We start from the raw sequence: 17,631 nt of genomic DNA on the forward strand, positions 1-17,631 counted from the left end.
GATGCATTTGAGATATCAAAAAAGTACTCCAGAGTGTTGTTCAGCATGGGGGTGAGTAGAAAATGAAGGCTAATCATGTTTTGGGTGTACTATTCCTTTAAGGCCATTTAAGTACAGCAAACTCATTGTCAACCACTCTTAGATGAGTTAAGCTGTATCATTCAGCACAAAATAGTCACCAGAGTGCAATATGCTGATGAAGATTCCCAGTCATCCAGGTCATAGTCATTCCGTAAAAGTTCAGAAAAATACACTGGACTTAGTTTCTAAGATTTGAAGATGTTTCGCCACCTCTCCAGGAAGCTTTCTCAATTCAAATGAATTTTGACTCATTTTGAATTGAGAAAGCTTCCTGAAGAGGTGGCGAAACATCTTCAAATCTTGGAAACCAAGTCCAGTGGATTTTTTTGAACTTTTATGGGAGTCACCAGAGGCTTGTCAGACTGCAGCCATGGAGGACTGGACAAAAGCAACAGAAAGACATGCAGGTTTGCCAATTTCATTTGGTTATAGTCAAATAGTAAGTCTTTGACTTCAAGGCATTTTCCTCCACAGAGCTGTCCCTGACTGGACGTTTTCTCTTTTGTTTAGCTTTCTCTGAAGCTGAGAAATGATTGTCTCTGGAAGTCATTAGATGATCAGTTTCTGAAACACTCAGACCAGCCCGTCAACCATCAACAAACAACTTTGGCAAGTCGACTTTACCACATCTAGATATCTAAACTCATTGAGTTACTGCCATTTATTTGGTCAATCGGACATTTGTTGTAGTAAACAAATGACAACTGTACCTACTAAAGTGTCAGATCAATATATACTGTAAAAGTGGAATAGAAGCTTAACTTATCTTAAACGTATAGTGGAGGACGTTGTTTTAAGTGGTCCTCCTAATTGTCAATCATTCTGGTGATTTGTTTATGTAAGGCCGTCCTATGTGCTCGTCCCTATTTTGACTTACCGGTGGTAAGTCAAATTAAGCTTATATGAGAATGCAAATGGCAACTTTTAAACAGAGCTTGCACAAGGAGAAATGAGCTTGTGCATGCTCTCGCATGCGCTTCATAGGCATTCCCTCTTGGGAGCAGGTACAGGGTTATGCATGTCTTTTTTTTAAGTGGAGAGGGTGGGTCTTTTTAAGAAATTGTGAAAATCCTCCACTATACCTTTAACCAACAAATAAACCAACTTGTTTTCCAGTGTGACCTACAGTCCTTAACGCAACCCACAGACATAATGAATGCTATGATTTCCTGCAACCGCTTTATTTATTCTGTTTTGAAAGTGCAATGAGGACTTTCTTAAATTTGTACTGTTTTGTTTGTTTTTTGCCACCTAATCAAAATCAAAACTTCAAGAGGAAAAGATGTAATAAACATTCCAGAATGCTTATGTTAATTATCTTAATTAGGTTAATGCTAATTATCTTCATTTAACTCTTGTTTTGTCAGTTAAAATAGTTTTATTGATTCACATTGTTTAAATTAATATATTTTGTATTAACATGGTCCCAGTGGTCTGCACCCACCCACCTGCACACAATGCTATCTGAGGCATCAATGTGTCCAACCCAAATGTTATGCATGTTTTATCATGTCCTGATGATTTCCCACATGTCATTAAGGTCTACAGAAAACAATTATAGGCTCATTCAGCTAAATTCAATGTTTTGAAAGAGGGCAATATGAAAAATGACGCAGCAAAGTAGGCTGGAGGCATGATGAATGAACCTATCTGCACTTTATCCAAGCTTCTACTTTTAAAGTTTGAATCAGCAAATGCAGATTGAAATTATTTAAAATGTTGGTCTGTGTGGAATGATGCATCTCCCACTAGTCTCTGCTTTAAACCAACAAATTTGGTCACAATTTAATAAGTAATGTTTGGTTTAAAGAGCTGAATTCCTTTTGTGAAGGAATATGCCAAGAATTTGGATTAAACATATAATCCAGCAGTTTTTTTTAAGCAAACCCAATCTGTTTAAGAGCCAACCATTGAGTCCTTTAGATGTTCTGTAAGAGCTATTAAGGGAAGGTAAATATTTAGAGATCTTTTTCCACTGCTGACAGGTATGGTATACTCATTGCACGCTCCAGGGTGGAAGGAGATTTTCCTCTGTGGTTTTAGTGTTTAGCAAGGTTAGCAAAGGCTCAGAGGTAGATTCTCTACTGTTCACACATCCATTTAACCTTCTGTTTGAGACTTTTAGTGTTTGCTGAATTCATGCAAGCGAAAGGATTCCTTGCGGCCTTCTACACATTCCTTCAGCAGTACCGAATAGCTTCACAGCCGTTTGCTATTGAACAGACCACACTCAGGAGTGTGGCTTCCTAAACATCTCAGGCACTGGAACAGCCCCACACCATTACCAGTTTTGCCAGAGCAACAGCCATTAATAACACTTTAACTTGATTTAGGTTATTGCAATTATCCTGCTATTTCACTTTAAACTTTCTATCTCTACTTGATAAACATTTGAAGGATCACCCCCCCCCCCCCAAAAAAAATAAAAAAAATAAAAATAAAAAAAAAAAAGGCTTAACTCAGGACTCCAGAGGTTCACAGAACGAGAAGGGGGAGGAAGGATGGTGAANAAAAAATAAAAAAAATAAAAATCTCACACATAAAAAATGAAGTTATAAAAACAACAGAATTTTGCAGATTTTTCCTTTTTTACATTCATTTTTGTGCTGCATTCATTTGCATTTTTTTTTCCAAAACTGCACCACACTTGTTTTTTTCTTGCAGTTTCTACCCAATTGTTGATATATTCTTACTCTGCTTTTAGATGCTTGTTCCACAGGTCCAACTAAATAAAAGTGCATTAAACACATTGGTGTTTTAAATGTTAATTTATGGCAACTAATCAAGAAACCAACTGACTTCATGACTATAAGACTTGTGAATATCATGAAAAAGAACTTAACTATATAGCAGTAAGCTATATTGCTTACTGCTTTTTTTGTCAATAATGATTATGTTTTACATTTTTTGTTGTTTTTTTTAAATTAATTTTAAGAAAATGTTCATAAAAAGATGAAAAAGTTTAATTTTTAAAAAAAAGTTGCTTAATAACTATAATCACTGGTACTTGCATAATAATTCATAGAAGATATTGAGTTATAATGATGAATCGCTGAAATTGTTCTAGACGTAAAGTTGTGCACATATTGTATATGGAATCACTGGGTTTGGGCCTTCTTTACATTAGTGATTGCATAAATTACACATGGCATGCAGGCAATAAGCTGGTGACTCTGCTGTGGTGCTAAAGAAGTGTAATTCAATTCAATTAAAAAATACTGTATTAATCCCATAAGATATATTCAGTAAGCAGCTAAGGTAGCCTGCAGTACTGGTAGTGGAGTTTCACATTTTCCAACAATATCCTTCATTCGTCAGGTCAGTTTGATAAGTAAAGTGATGTTATTAATTCAGGTTTTGTATTTTGGCAGCAAATGCAGCTCTTGTTGGAGAATAGCATTTGTATTTTCTCCAGGAAGCTTATAAGTAGATAAAAGCAAAAGGTATCTTAAAGCCATCTAGAAGAGGGCTACCCTGACTTTGGTGTTTATAAAATACACAAGACAGAGAACAGGAGATAACAAATCATCACTGATTGTGAAAACTACACTGGACCTTAAGTAGCTTGGATTCTGTGCCTATTCTTCTTTGGTACCTTGCTTTTCAAACAAGATATAGACTTGTCTGGAAAGGAGAGGATGTTTGGATGCAGAGTTAAAGTGTGTGATCCTTGTACAGAGATCTTAGTCCTCAATGTGACCATCATGGGTTAGAGTCCTGACCTTTTGACCTTGTCTTCACCCCTCTCTCTTAATCCTATTTCCTGCAGCCTGCTTTCAAATAGCAGTAATGCCAGGAAAAAAAAAAAAAGAGGATGTTACCCACTGAACAACAGTTCAATCCTTTAGCATGGTTTAAAAGTGGTTTAAAAATGCAAATAATTAAACATTAAAGCTTTTGTTAGACATGGGTTTATTTGGTGGCTATGGCAGCACTTACCTCAGCAGCAGCTCACATGTTGGAAATCTCCTCAAACACTCAAAACAGGCTTGTCAAGGCTTTTGCAGTACCTTCTTCTGCCAAACCTTTTCTTTCCTCACAACTTTCTATTAAAATGCTTCAGATGCAGCTCTCTGAACAAACAAGTTAAACATCCATACAACATCTTTCTTGATTTTAGTCCAAATTTCAGTTTTCAAGCAGACAAAACATGACTTTATTTACAAGGCTAACTCTTTCTCTTCCATTACTGAAATAGTTTACTTTTTCTTTAATGAGAATCTCAAACGAGAAGAGTGTTTGATTTAAAGATTTTTTAAATAACATAACAAAAAGCTGTTAATTGTGGTTCCTTTTACATTGAACACATCCTAACAACAGAAAGAGTGCTTCTCCCCTCCGTATTTTCATCTACTCTATGATCTATCTGTGTTTTTAAAGGTGCCCCAGCTGATGGATCCGATGGGATCCTTCGGATTGTTTACTCTATAAATACATGCAGATAAGACAAGCAAAACTGGGCCTAGAAATAATATGGGTTCTTCCAGCATTGATGGGGAGGGACTGGGGATAGATCAATCTCCATGCATTGAGTTTGTGAGACAATTTAAGCATCTCATTGGTTTTGCTAAATGAGGAGGACTGATGGCATTGATCATGTATCCTTCCTTAGGTGTCATAATGGATAACAAACTAGGATTCTTAACTGGGTTATTTATGCATTTATTCTATGAAATGGGTCTGCAGATATTTTAATTAATGGAATTAATTTTCAAAAAAGAACCAGCCTGCTTTCTAATGACGATAAATCAGATTTATTACATGAAGAACAAAAAGAAAATGAATGTTTTATAATTATTTCAGGAAAGATCAGCAGGATGAACAAATAAGGCCCACCAGAGTCTCCGAATGCTGGAGAAACTCATTGGGTGGCTCTCAGAAATTGGAGTGCAATTGTAAGCAGCATTTCCCTTTTGCTGTTGACCTCTCATTTTCCATGACTGCAGTGTAAAGGTAAACAGATGAACAACATTAATGATGTCCATTCATCATTGCCTGGCCAACACGGGTTCCCTTCACCGTGAGGCCTTGAAGGGGCGCGCGGAGACTTTGAACGATGTCATTAACAGCTGGAGTGTTCAGCCACAATTTCACAAACAAATCATATGAATCAGCTCAGGTTGATCCTAAACGTTGCGGCCAGGAAGACTCTGGGAAATTATATAATATGATGTGAATCAGGATGGACCACCTGGACAGCAGACCCAAACAGGATAAGGCAGTATTTGACACCCAAATGCTGCCTTCCTGTCAATAATTAACACTGACATCCATGGAGAGCCTCAAACATCTAAAAATAGGAATTGCTTATACTTTAGGTAAAAAGCTGACGACCATGTAAGGCGATTAGCATTATATCACAACATGGTGTTGCATTCGAAGCAGGTGGAATCCTGTTTACACCTATGTGACATATTTCTGTCTCCAATAGGTTTTTGTTCCAAGCCTGTCAGGTGTCATCCTGTTTTCTTTCATGTTGGCATTGTTTCAGACTTCTACGGAAGTCACTCAGTATGTTAACAGGCAAATGGAAGTTATTTCTGCCTGAATGTGTCATAAGTCTGTCATTTCCAGACACTGTTTTTATGCAGCTGTGTATTGGACAATGTAAACCACAAAGTGAAAAAAAAGAAAGAAAAACATATGTGAATCATTTTATTTTAATTTGGGGGGCAATTATAGCTAAGCATTGGGCATTCAGGGAGTCATTCTGTAGGAAAACCACAATATAATAAGAGCTACTCTTGAATTACATCCAATACTTAGGTGAAAGCATTAAGGAGACTTAAAAGAAAGTAATAAGGGAAACAACTGTGTTTTTTTCTTGGTTTAAGGTTTAGCATTATAAAACCAAATATTTCATTTCAAACATCTTGCCTTTAAATGCCATTCACTGCGCCTTGAAAACCTATTCATTCTTTTTTAACATTTCCTCATTTTGTCATGTTACACCCACAAACCTCAATGTATTTGATAGGATTTTATGTGGGGAAGAGACTCATGGCAGTGCATACTACAGAATAACCAGATTTAATTATTATTAATTCTTTTAGGGAAAAAAAAGGTTGAATTGTATTCAGCCCATTTTAACTGAATACTGAAAATGCTCTGACTTTAGAAAAAACAAATGAGTTACAGCTTGGTCCAGCTGTGTAAAGCACCAACCTGATGTAACACTGGCGGAGCGGCAGATATTGTGTGGTGATTGGGGGGAAATGATTATAGCACAACTATGTGTTGCTACTTGAAAATTCTGGCCTTAATGGATGAGTAGAAATGTAACCATTGTATATGAAACAATAAGTCGTGTTTCCATTTGGCACCACCGTTGATGGAACCTTGAAAAAATTGTTGGGAATGTGATGTGGTTAGATGAGACCAAGTGATGTTTTAGTTTACAATACTAAATGCTGTACGGGGCAGAAAACTAACATTGCACATTGCCCAGAAAACACATACCTGTGGTAAAACATGGTGGAGGAAGAAGCAGGCCTTTTTTTTTTTTTTTTTTTTAGAAATGATGGGAAAGATGATCAGATTTTAAGGAAAGACAGAAGGAGCTCTTACAACTAACACTTGCTCTTTCTCCACAAAGTAATAACATTGAGCACAACAAAGAAGGCACAACACACTTTTTTTTAGATTTTATTTAGTTAAAAGCTTTGAAATCCATGCATCCTTTTCTTCAAATGTATAATTATGCACAATTGTAATGTTGCTCAGTCGCATGAAATGCTAAATATAAACTGCATTTTGCAGATGTCATGTTAGAAAGTGTGAAAAACCAAAAAGTGTATGGATCCTTTTTTAAAAAGTGTTTATTTTCCCTGCCCAGGAAGGAGAACCAAGGCTATATTAACCGTGTTAAGTGGACAAAAAGCAGCAGCACAGGAGCAGCCGGCGGTCGGTTCAGAAAGGAAACTCAATGTTTGTCTAAGATAAAATTTCATCACCTTTAGAAGTAGCTGGAAGAAAAAAAGGCCTGTGGCAATAAAGAACGGAGGTGGGTTGGGTGGGGGGCAAGAGTAAAAGTGAGTTATCATGGGCTGTGTCTGTGCTGGTGGTAAAGGCTGTTGAGTTTATAAATGAAGAGCAAGCTGTGCAGAAGTAGTCTTGCAGTCAGAAAGCAGGTTATAACTCAGCCTTTCATTCATACCCTAGGCTCCATTAAGAGTTCCCACATGTGGAGCATGTTCCTAAATTCATTGGTTGAGCTCTGGACTGTAAATGAAATGTTTTAAACATCCTTCTCCTGATTAAATTCCCTCTTTACACAACAGATCGAAAATTAGGTAGGACATGAACAAAACATTTAAAGCTTGGAACTCAAACAGGAGCCCTTTTATAAGCCTCAACATGTTTTCTTTTAAACTTTTTAAATATTTTGCAATCTGACATGTTATTAGAAGAGATAAAGAAAGCAGAGCCTAATGGAATATACATTTTGATAGCCTGCCAAGATTGATTAGAATGGAGATTACATTTATTCGCAGAAGACGGATACTCTTAAGTAAACATAAATTCAATGTGCCTGGGAGATTTACAGAGCTAAATTCACACTTGAGTCCAGCTGCCTTTTCTTTTCTTTTTCTAGAAAACATGTTTTTAGAAAACCACAAATTAGTTTATCCTCCTTGGGGTCAAAGCAGAAGATTTAAAAGGCTCCCTCAGAAAACAAACACATCTGCTACGTTTAAAAAGTAACAGTAAAGACAGTAGCTGTGAAATGTTAGCAGATCCATCATAAATAGAGGGTCTTGTAAATGCAACCAATGTTGTGGCTTTGGATCTATTTACATTTTCTTTTTTCATTGCTTCCATTTCCATTTTTCCTTATTCTAGTGGGTTTGGTTATGTTTTCTGAGTTCTTATGTATTTCCTGTTTACCCTCTGTTGCCCCCCTTGTGTCAGTCTCCTTCCCCTAGCTCCCGTCTAGATGCTGCCATCTACACCTGTTCCTTGTCAGCTCATTAACCCAGTCTTTGTTCTGTCTCCCATTTATATTCTTCCTAAGCAGTTCCTCAGTGCTGGTTCCTCACATGTGTTTTCCCTGATGTCTTCTTTGGCTTTCTGCATGTTGTTATTTTTGGATTTTTGGCTTCAGATGCCACCCTTTTTGAATGATTAAATCTGCAACTAACCACTTAAGCTTCTGTCTCTGCATTTGGGTCCTCCTAAAACCTCCACTCAACCTGACAACCAAATCCATCAGTGGGTCTTATTGGAGTCTGACATGCTGGGCAACACAAAGTAGTGAATAAAGCCGTTTGACCAATATTTGTATTAGACCACCTTTACTTTGATGATTTAATAAAGACCCATCTTAATTGCATTCAGCACTCCTCTGATTAATATACTGAGTCATCACTGCACAGATCAAACTCCGGGTAAGTACAGCTGTAGTGTAAAGGCCTCAGGGTGTTTGTTTTCAGAACATATATAAAAAAAAGTGGCATTATAAAGAAGCTTGAAGAAATGCTTTCTTGTAAGATATGCAAATTTAAACTTTTCAGATATCATGCAAAACATGCTGTGTTGCAGAAAAGTAACACTACACTCTGTATCAGTTAAATCCTAATTCTTCCAGTGAAATATATGTAGCCATGGCAGCATCATGTAGAGGAGATGGGATCCTTGATAATGAATCCCATTTTTCTTTACCAGTACAATGGTTTGGATAAAAGTGTGTTATGGCCTAGTAAAAGTCCAAGCCAAAATGCAACTCGCTTTACTTTAAATGCAAAGGTTATAAAACAAGAGTTTAATTTAATCTAACACTAATGTCATCTGGACTTTCCAAACTAAACTGCATTTACAAATCTACAAGATATTTTCTTCTGCACATCGTCTGAATACTTTGCAGTTCACATAAATAGTTTATTATTTAAATAAATAAAAAAAGAGTAACACTTAAAGTTTTCCAAAGATGCAGACTATGGTTATTCAGACGTAAATGAAATCCAGAACAGGCAATAACAGACAAACTGTAGAACAGAGACTTTAACCACTTTTTTTTTAATGTTTGCTTGGGTATTTTTCAGTTCAGTGTGTCAACATGGCTACAGTGAGTTTCCTTTAAGCAATAAGATAAGATGATAAATACTGCTTTCATGTATGTTGATAGCAGCATCCAGCTATCAACTAGTTATCTTCAATGGCCACAAAGTTTTTAAGCAGAAGAAGCTTATCTTGATTTACCAGAATTTGGCGACATTTACTCCTAACTCCTAAAAGAAGGAACACATTTTCTGAATGTGTGTTGATGCCATGAGAGAATTTGGATCATTACTAACATAGAAGGCAAAACTGACTAGTTATTTTGCAATAAGATAAATAAACCCAGAATAAAAACATTTTAAAGACATATGTAGTAGCACATTTGATTATGATAGACAGGAGAAATATAGACACAGGCCTTGGCCTGAACAAGTGTTAGGTGAAGTTCATGTGTGTGCAAGTGTTTAGGCAGACTCTTAGTGCATGGAATTGTCCAAAGAGATTTATTTAATACATTTATTAAAATAGTTCCAGCTTGTAAAACAAGAAACAAGGAAATAAGAGCTGAGCAGTGAGAGGGTGGGTGGAGGTCAAAGAGCAAGGGAAAGTTAATAACTTGAAACAATAAATAAAACATCCGACGGATGGGAATTTGGCCGCACTGCAGCATTTTCATCATTGAAGGATCCATTTTGAGGCATAAAATGTGTTGCTTACCTCGGTTTTGTGTCACTCCTGAACATTTTCTGATGACAAAAGTTTAACTTACCCAAGGCGAGGTGTATATCTGTGCTTCCTCTTGAAGTGCTGCTGTCAGGAAGATGGCAGAGAACACCAATCTCAGATGGTGCTATGCCCTCAGGGGACAGATAAATGAGGACCACCAGGGTGTGAAAAAACAGCCAGACTTTAACGCTGAGTCTCAATGCTGAACATGCTCCTCATATTAACGTAGATTAAAGCTGAAACAGAGATGGAAGTCTTTATGAAAAAAGGCTGGGGGAGAGATTTACGGCAGCTGAAGAGTATTTTCCATTACCCCTAAAAAAATAAGCAAATAAATAAACTAATTCCATGATAATGAAGAAGGATTGTGAGAAGGAAAGTTTAAAGTAACTTTTTTCTTTCTTAACCCAATGACCAAACCAGCAGCAACTCTTTTATGATCTCATACAGTAGATGGGTAAAAATTTTAAATACACTGCAGTTTATGGTGAAAAAAACATATTTGAATGTGCATTTTTTGGTTTAATAAGAAAGAAACAATCTAATATATTTAGCCTCACAAAGGTACACATTGCCCTTTAAACTTTTTCACATTCTGCAACATAATTTTTTAATTTTCAAGGATGTTATGAAATAGTCCAACATAAAAAGGTACCTTACCTTGAAGTGGAAGAAAAATTACTCATGGTATAAAAATTAACAAAAAATTAGTAAACTATTGTGCATTTATTCTCAGGAAGTATTAAGTCAATAGTTTGTAGAACTTTGACCACTGTTACTACTGCAGGTGCAGCTATAGTGACCAAACTTTATGGTTATTCTTCTATGCAAAAAAAACTTAGTCTGATTGGAATCAAACAATTTTTGAATATCAGTTTTCAAGTCCTAACACAAAGACTCAATTCAATTTTGATCAGGACTTAAACTTAGATTATCATGAATAAACTCTTAGATTTTATTTTGATTGTCAAGGCTCAGAAAATAGGACCCAGAATTTAAGCAGACAGAACCGAGGTGTTTTAAAACAAAACATTGTATTGACTGCTCTATGAACTGTGGCTAGTCAGCTGGGACCGGTTTACTGGAATCTCTGTAGAGGTAGAAACTCAGATTAGTGACAACGAAACTCAAACAGGGAACGATAGCGAGCATGTGAGTCACTAACCTGGTTCTTAAGTTCTTTCTGACCCCAGAGGAAGGATTCGAATCCAGCTGGATGATTTCTCCACAGCATGCGACGGGAGCAGCTCAGAGAGTTCCCGGAGTGAAGCAGAGCAGACTGACAAGCAGAAGCCAGTAGACGAGGAGGAGCGGAAGAATCTGGAGGAAGAATCCAGAGCAGGTGTCAATACAGGAGCAGATGTCCAGACCAGAAGATCAGAGAGATTAAGAGGTACTGAAGGGGAATCCAATCAGCAGTCCAAAGAGAGGACAGGCAAAACAGATCAGAACAGGGGCAAGCAAAACTGGGGAATCCAGAGACAGAAACTTGTCAGGATCAGGTAATCACAAGCACTACTGGGTACACTAGGGAACTCTCACACATTGCTCGAATAATCTGGCACTGATGGCTGGAAACAAGCAGCTTAATTAGGAACTGGAACAGGTTGATCAGTTGAGAGAAAACTGTGCGGAACTAAACAGGTGAAAAAAAATGAACCAATAACCCAGTCATCAGTGCCAAAATCATGACATGGACCATATATTTGGGATCATTGTTGACCCATTCTCAAGTAACTAACAGCAGTTAATATACATTTATCCACATCTTAAACTCCTCCCGAAGTAGAAAAAAAAAACACTTCAACAGCATGAGGATACCATTAACATGTTTTAAAGTAGGGATTTTATGATTAGGTTAATACTCTGTTAGATTTGTACTGTACATAATGAAATCTTCTCCTACATGTGTTCTCTATACCAAACATGGGTTGTGGCAAACTTCAAGCAGGACTTACGGCTTTTCTCGTCCCTCTTCCTTAGAGGTTAGTGGAGGTAATAGAGTTTGTTTTTGTCATGTTAGCAGATTCTTCCACCTGAGCTGCTGATTCTACAGCCTCCCTTAGCCTATTGGCTATTTTTCCATTCTCCTTTTCCACTCTGTCTTTAAAATAGCACCCTCTGATTTACATGAGTTAAGAATACACTTAATTTTTCTTCGTCTTTCTTATTTTGCATGTTCTTGTTTTGGTTCTATTAGATCCATTCCCAGGTAAAAAAATATACTCATTGATTTACATCATAAAGGCTTTAAAATTCTGACTTACATTTCTGGGGAATTTTAGCACCCCATCAAACCCTTGAAACAGACATGTTTACAAAAAAGTGTTAAATTTGATGGAGAACAGAATTTTCTTCTAGTCTCTATGAAGCATCAAGGAACCCAACTTTGATTACTTTCAGATTTGATAAAATTGTTCAGCTTATGGCTTTAGGCTTTGATCTCTCCAATAAACCTCTTTGAACATGATTTTAAAAAATGAGCTCAGGATCAGCAGTAGAGTTAACCTTTTTCAGGTCTTGCCTTTAAGTGCCGGAGCTGATTGGAAAGAGTTCTTGGGAGTCAGAAGGTGTTGTGTTAAGCTGCAAGCAGTTGAAACAAGTAGTGTTGAATGAACACAGGCCCATAGAAGTCTCCCCACACCCTGGGCCCTAAATGAGTGCAAATGTGAAGTCCTAATTAGGTGAAAAGAAACAGAGCTTTGCCCCTAGGCATCTTTGCAGAAAGAAGAATTAGTCCAAGATGGTGAGCTGCAGACGTCATCAGATGCAATCACCCACCATGCAATGTCAGACCTGTTTCCTGAACTATTATATGTTCACCACATCCTCACATGAAGTAGGGAATATCAGAGTATGATATAGAAAGAAGCAGTTTGAATCTTGATTAAATTTAACAATGGAGTCGGAGACACGCTTCCTGCAACAAACTAGTATGTAGTAAGCCGACAAGGCCTGAGGGAGTCTGCCTGCAAACTTAATGCATCAGAGGATGCAGTGGGCTCTGTCTGGGGGAATCCATCTCAACCTCCAAGAAATTTCCCATAAAGATGAGAAGCAGATGTCTTTCTTTTTCCTGTCTCACTGGCCGTCACACAGACTCTGCTTCTGAGTCTATGGATTGTACAGTCGAACCTGGCCCTTCTTCCCCCAGGGATGTGGGAGGAACATGAGCACCATGGGAAGGGTAGCTGTCCTTGAGCCTCAAACACATGACGGAGGAGTCCTTTTTTGTGGGAGGCGCTGCGTTTAGGTACTAAGCTGTGCGCTCCAAACTTTCTCATGGAAAAAGGCAAACAAGCAGATTCGATAAAAACGTCATGCACTGATAGTTCCTGCTGGCAAGTTGGCTTTCTTTGGGTGGACTGCTGCTTGCTTTGATTTAACTATTCTGCTTCTAGTGTTGATCTAGGGAATGACCCTTGACTGCTTCCAGGAAGAGGAATCACGAACATTGAATGGGAGAGATTGGTCCACTCCCCCGCTTCTCATCCCTAATACGTTCACATTAAATTCTCTATGGACTGAATTGCACCTGCAGTTCCCGCGGGCCCTAAATGCAGCTTCCCCTGAGCCCTACTCTTTGGCTCCCGAGGATCAACTCTGACGTGAATACTGCGGCTCACAGGGTAAACAGACAGAGACGATCTGTGGGCCAGTTGCTGGGTGTTTGGTAGTAATCTGTAAACAATTTAGGATAAAAAGAGGAGCAGAAGAAATAATGATCCCGAAAGGGAGCAAAGTGACAAGATACAAGGCTTATGGCTGTCTGTTAAATGTCCACAAGACCATGCTAAGACATGCAAGATAAGGTCTGGTGGACAAATATCCTCTTTGAACTTTGGTTCCTAAATTAAACCTCCACTCATTAAATGTAACAACAGATTAGAGTCCCTGCAAGCGTCCATGAGGCTTATCTTTTATTAGGTGCAGTTTGACGTTTAAGTGAGAAATTTAAGTGGAACCATTTAACAATTAGAAATTATCATCTGTATATAAACTATGACAAAAAAAAATAGGTTAGGCTGCTTACATTTAAATGTGAAAAGGAAAGCTTAAAACTCCATGTCTTATAAATAGAAGTAGCAGAAAGCAATATATCTACAGTGTGTTAAAAAGTATTCCAACTCTCTATAGTTTTGAACATGTTTATCAAAATTTAAATTGCAAATCTTTTGGTGTGTTTTTATTGTATGTAACTGAACAACACAATGAAGTACTCTAAAAGGAATAGGGATTAATGCATTATTTAGTTTTTCATAGAGTTTTTAAATTAACAGCAACAAGCATCTGGTTTGTGCGTTTGTATACAACCCCAATGATTGAACATGCGTAGTGTATCTATAGACAGATTTTTGTGGGGGGCCATAACCTCTATCCTTCTTGTAAAATTATTCAGATTGAGTAAGATTGGAAAAAGAGCATCTGTGGCGATAATGTTTTAGGCTGGTGCCACATTTTCTCCATTGGATTGGGACAGGACCATGTCAACATGTCTCTTGTAATTCTGGCTGCATATTTTTTTTAGGCTCAGAACAAGAGGACCCAATTTTCAAGAAAAATGTTTATTTTGATAAGGAACTGTAGAGAACAGTGTTGTCGTCTAAGGCAGGAACCTCTGCAGCAAGAGAACACAGGTTATTGACCATGCCTATCTGGCGGAGGATGATAATAAATGTGTGAATCACTAACCTGGTTCAGCCGGTCTGTTGCCAACAAGATGCGGCGGGCGCCACCCAGAGAGTCCCAGACAATGAAGTCCTGGAGGTCAGAGGACAGACAGGAGATCAGAACTGAGCAGACGAAGGAAGACAGGATAATCCAGAGGGCAAAGCCAAAGCTGGTGTCGATGACGTGCTCAGGAACCAGGAGATCAGAGATACAAAGAGGTACCGAAGGGAAATCCAGGACAGTGTCAGGAGTCAGCTCCAGGTTCGGTACACAGGCAGAATCCAGCAGGAATCCAAAGAAAGGACAGGGAAACAGATCAGAAAGGGAGCAGACAGGCTCAGAAGTCCAGAGGCAGAATGAGTGAGGATCAGGCAATCAGAAACACTCAGGTACACTAGAGAACTCTCACCAAAGGTGCGAATAATCTGGCTGAATAATCTGGTGCGAATAATCTGATGACTGGTTGACGGTTGATTGAATAGAGACTGAAGCAGGTGGATCACATGAATGGTAATGAGAAACCAGGCAGAGGTAGGCAGGTGAATGAACGGAGTAATCTGGCAAGTCATCAGCGCCAAAATCATGAAAATTTTAAGGTTTTATCACAAGTTAAGTTATCAAAGTTAAGATTAACTGCTCCAGTGTTCTGCATAACAGGTTTTTCTTCCAGGATTTCTCAGCCTTTGTACCAACATTCCTACATGTTCTCATTAGTTGATCAGCTTCTCTGTTCGTCCTGGACAAAAACAAAAAAGGAAAGCAAGACATAGACACCTAAAAATTCAACCTTGCAGGTATGTTCAGGATAATTTGATATTACTTTTTTTTTTATTATTTCTTTTTTTTAACCAGACATCAGTGGTCTGCATGTGGAGCTGACCTTTTGTCTCAAATGACCAGAGGACATTTTCAGAAATGTTTTGCCATGTCTCTTACATGGTTTGTGGAAAAATACAACTGCCTTCTAAAGTCAGTTGGTTTCCAAGCAAGACTCTCAAAGGTGGTTTTATTCTTGAGTTGTTAACATCAAAAGGAATAGTAATGCAGCGTTTAGGCTATAAATCAGATTTTACAACAACCAAAGCAGAAAATAGTGAGATGTTGTCGACTATACACTAGTTTAAAGCAGTTTACCACATTTTTCCTCTCTTAGTTAGATTTATCTACAGAACTTCGGAAATTATGTGTAATGCTTCATAAAAGTTTCACATCAGAATCTCCATGTGCTTCACATTCTCACAGAAAAAGAAGAATAAAACAGTTGAGGTTTTTTGCATGACCCTGCCTATGCCTTTATTTTATGGAAACTCTAGGTATTTTGGAAATTGGTGGTAAACCACTTACTGACTCAAGGGGGAGTTAAAGTAAAACTATAGTCAATATAATCACTACATCTTATGTAATAACTTATATAATATTTGCAAACAGAAATGAAAAAAAAATGCTTAATAAGTGGTCATTGTTGAATCTTTGTGGTGTATTTTACTGGTTGTCTTTATTAATCAAAGAGCCCCTCAAACTTCTTGATACTGCCCTGTTTCCGTTACAGACCAACACATGCAGTTAAAGTAAACAGTCAAGTGAATAAAACACTGTTATGGATCCAAGATGTTAGAGGAGGATCAGTTCTCTGATCACTGATACTTCATACTCATATTCAGTTCAAAAAAAGAAATTATTTAAATTATTTTAATAATAATTTATTTTTCATTATGATTGATAACACAACAAACACAAATTAATTATTTTTTTCAAGTTGGATCTTGAACATAGATCTTTTTATTTTTTTTTTTCCTGACAAACATCTATTATTTTTTGACCGAGTATTTCATGACTCCTCTTATCAGAAGTAGCACAGCTTTATTGGTTCTTCTGCATCCATCTATTCCATTGATTTTAAACAGGAATTATGTCCTTGGCTTTTTTAGTAATCCAACTTTTACTTTCTTTGCCAAAAAAAAAACTATTTGAAAATGACTTTGGGATTCATGCTCCTTCTAAACCATCTAGCCCTTCATATGTATTTGAGTCAGTTTACAAATATGCTACCCTGTGTTAATTGAAAGAAAACCACATTCAAACTTATAAACCCAGTCTTTCTTTTGAAGCTCATTGCAACTGTTTAATGCTTTGAACTTTCTGAAGGGGCCCTGGTTAAAATAAAGACCCTCAAGTATAAGAACAACTTTGTGAATATCTTTAAAAATCGCATTTTAAAAGCAGTTGATTAAAGCTTGTGTCTTTGCAATGTAAAAAAAGGAAATGTGCTTATACAAATTAAGTGGTAGAATGGCAGAATAAGTAGAGCACAACTGAGGATAAAATATCTGGCTGTGGTTGAACGTTGTTGAGGAGGATTAGAGTGTGGCAAGGCTAATAAGGCTGTATTTGTATTCTGTGCTTCACTGTTTAAGTAGGCCTGAATGACCTTGGATTAAAAAGGAGGCTTGATGTCAGACGAGTGCACACATTCTGATAAATACACACATACATAAATGACAAACCGGAGCCAAAAGTGTTTACACAGAGCTGGTCAAGATGTGCAGAGGGCATCCATATCAGCAGGACTGCTAGAGTAGTATTTATGTCACCATTTGCAACAGTTCATTAATTATACTAATTTTAGGAAAACAGAAAAAAAAAACTAAGCTACATTTTAAAGTGCCAATAGCTAAATAAACAAATATAGTATGTAAAAGGTTTTGAATAGATAAATTGGTACAAATATCTCTTTTTAGCATCATATATTTAAAAGGCACTAAAAATCATCTTATTCATATGGTTTCATGATTCTGCACTTTGTTCACCATATGTCATTTTGTGTTTTCTAAGTCAATAGTTTAATTTCCATTTAGGGTCATCCAAGTTATTTTCTAGTTATATTTAAGCACAGTTGTATTTCTTATTTACTCTCTGTTGCTCCCAGAGAGTAAATAAGAGGAGGAGCTACACCTGTTCCCAATCAGTTGATTACTCTATTCATTGTTCTGTTATGCATATATAGTCCCCCTCTGCAGTTACTGTTTGCTGGATTCTCTCCAATCCGTGGGTTTATTCCTCCCCAGTGTCTCTTAGTTTTTGGTTCCTACGTTTCTTGTTGATTGGGTCTGGATTATGGCTTCTGTATTCTTTACTTCATTAAATTTAGCATGAAAT

This window comes from Cyprinodon variegatus, unplaced genomic scaffold (assembly GCF_000732505.1).
Source record: "Cyprinodon variegatus isolate N-32 unplaced genomic scaffold, C_variegatus-1.0 Scaffold129, whole genome shotgun sequence".
NCBI lineage: Eukaryota > Metazoa > Chordata > Actinopteri > Cyprinodontiformes > Cyprinodontidae > Cyprinodon > Cyprinodon variegatus.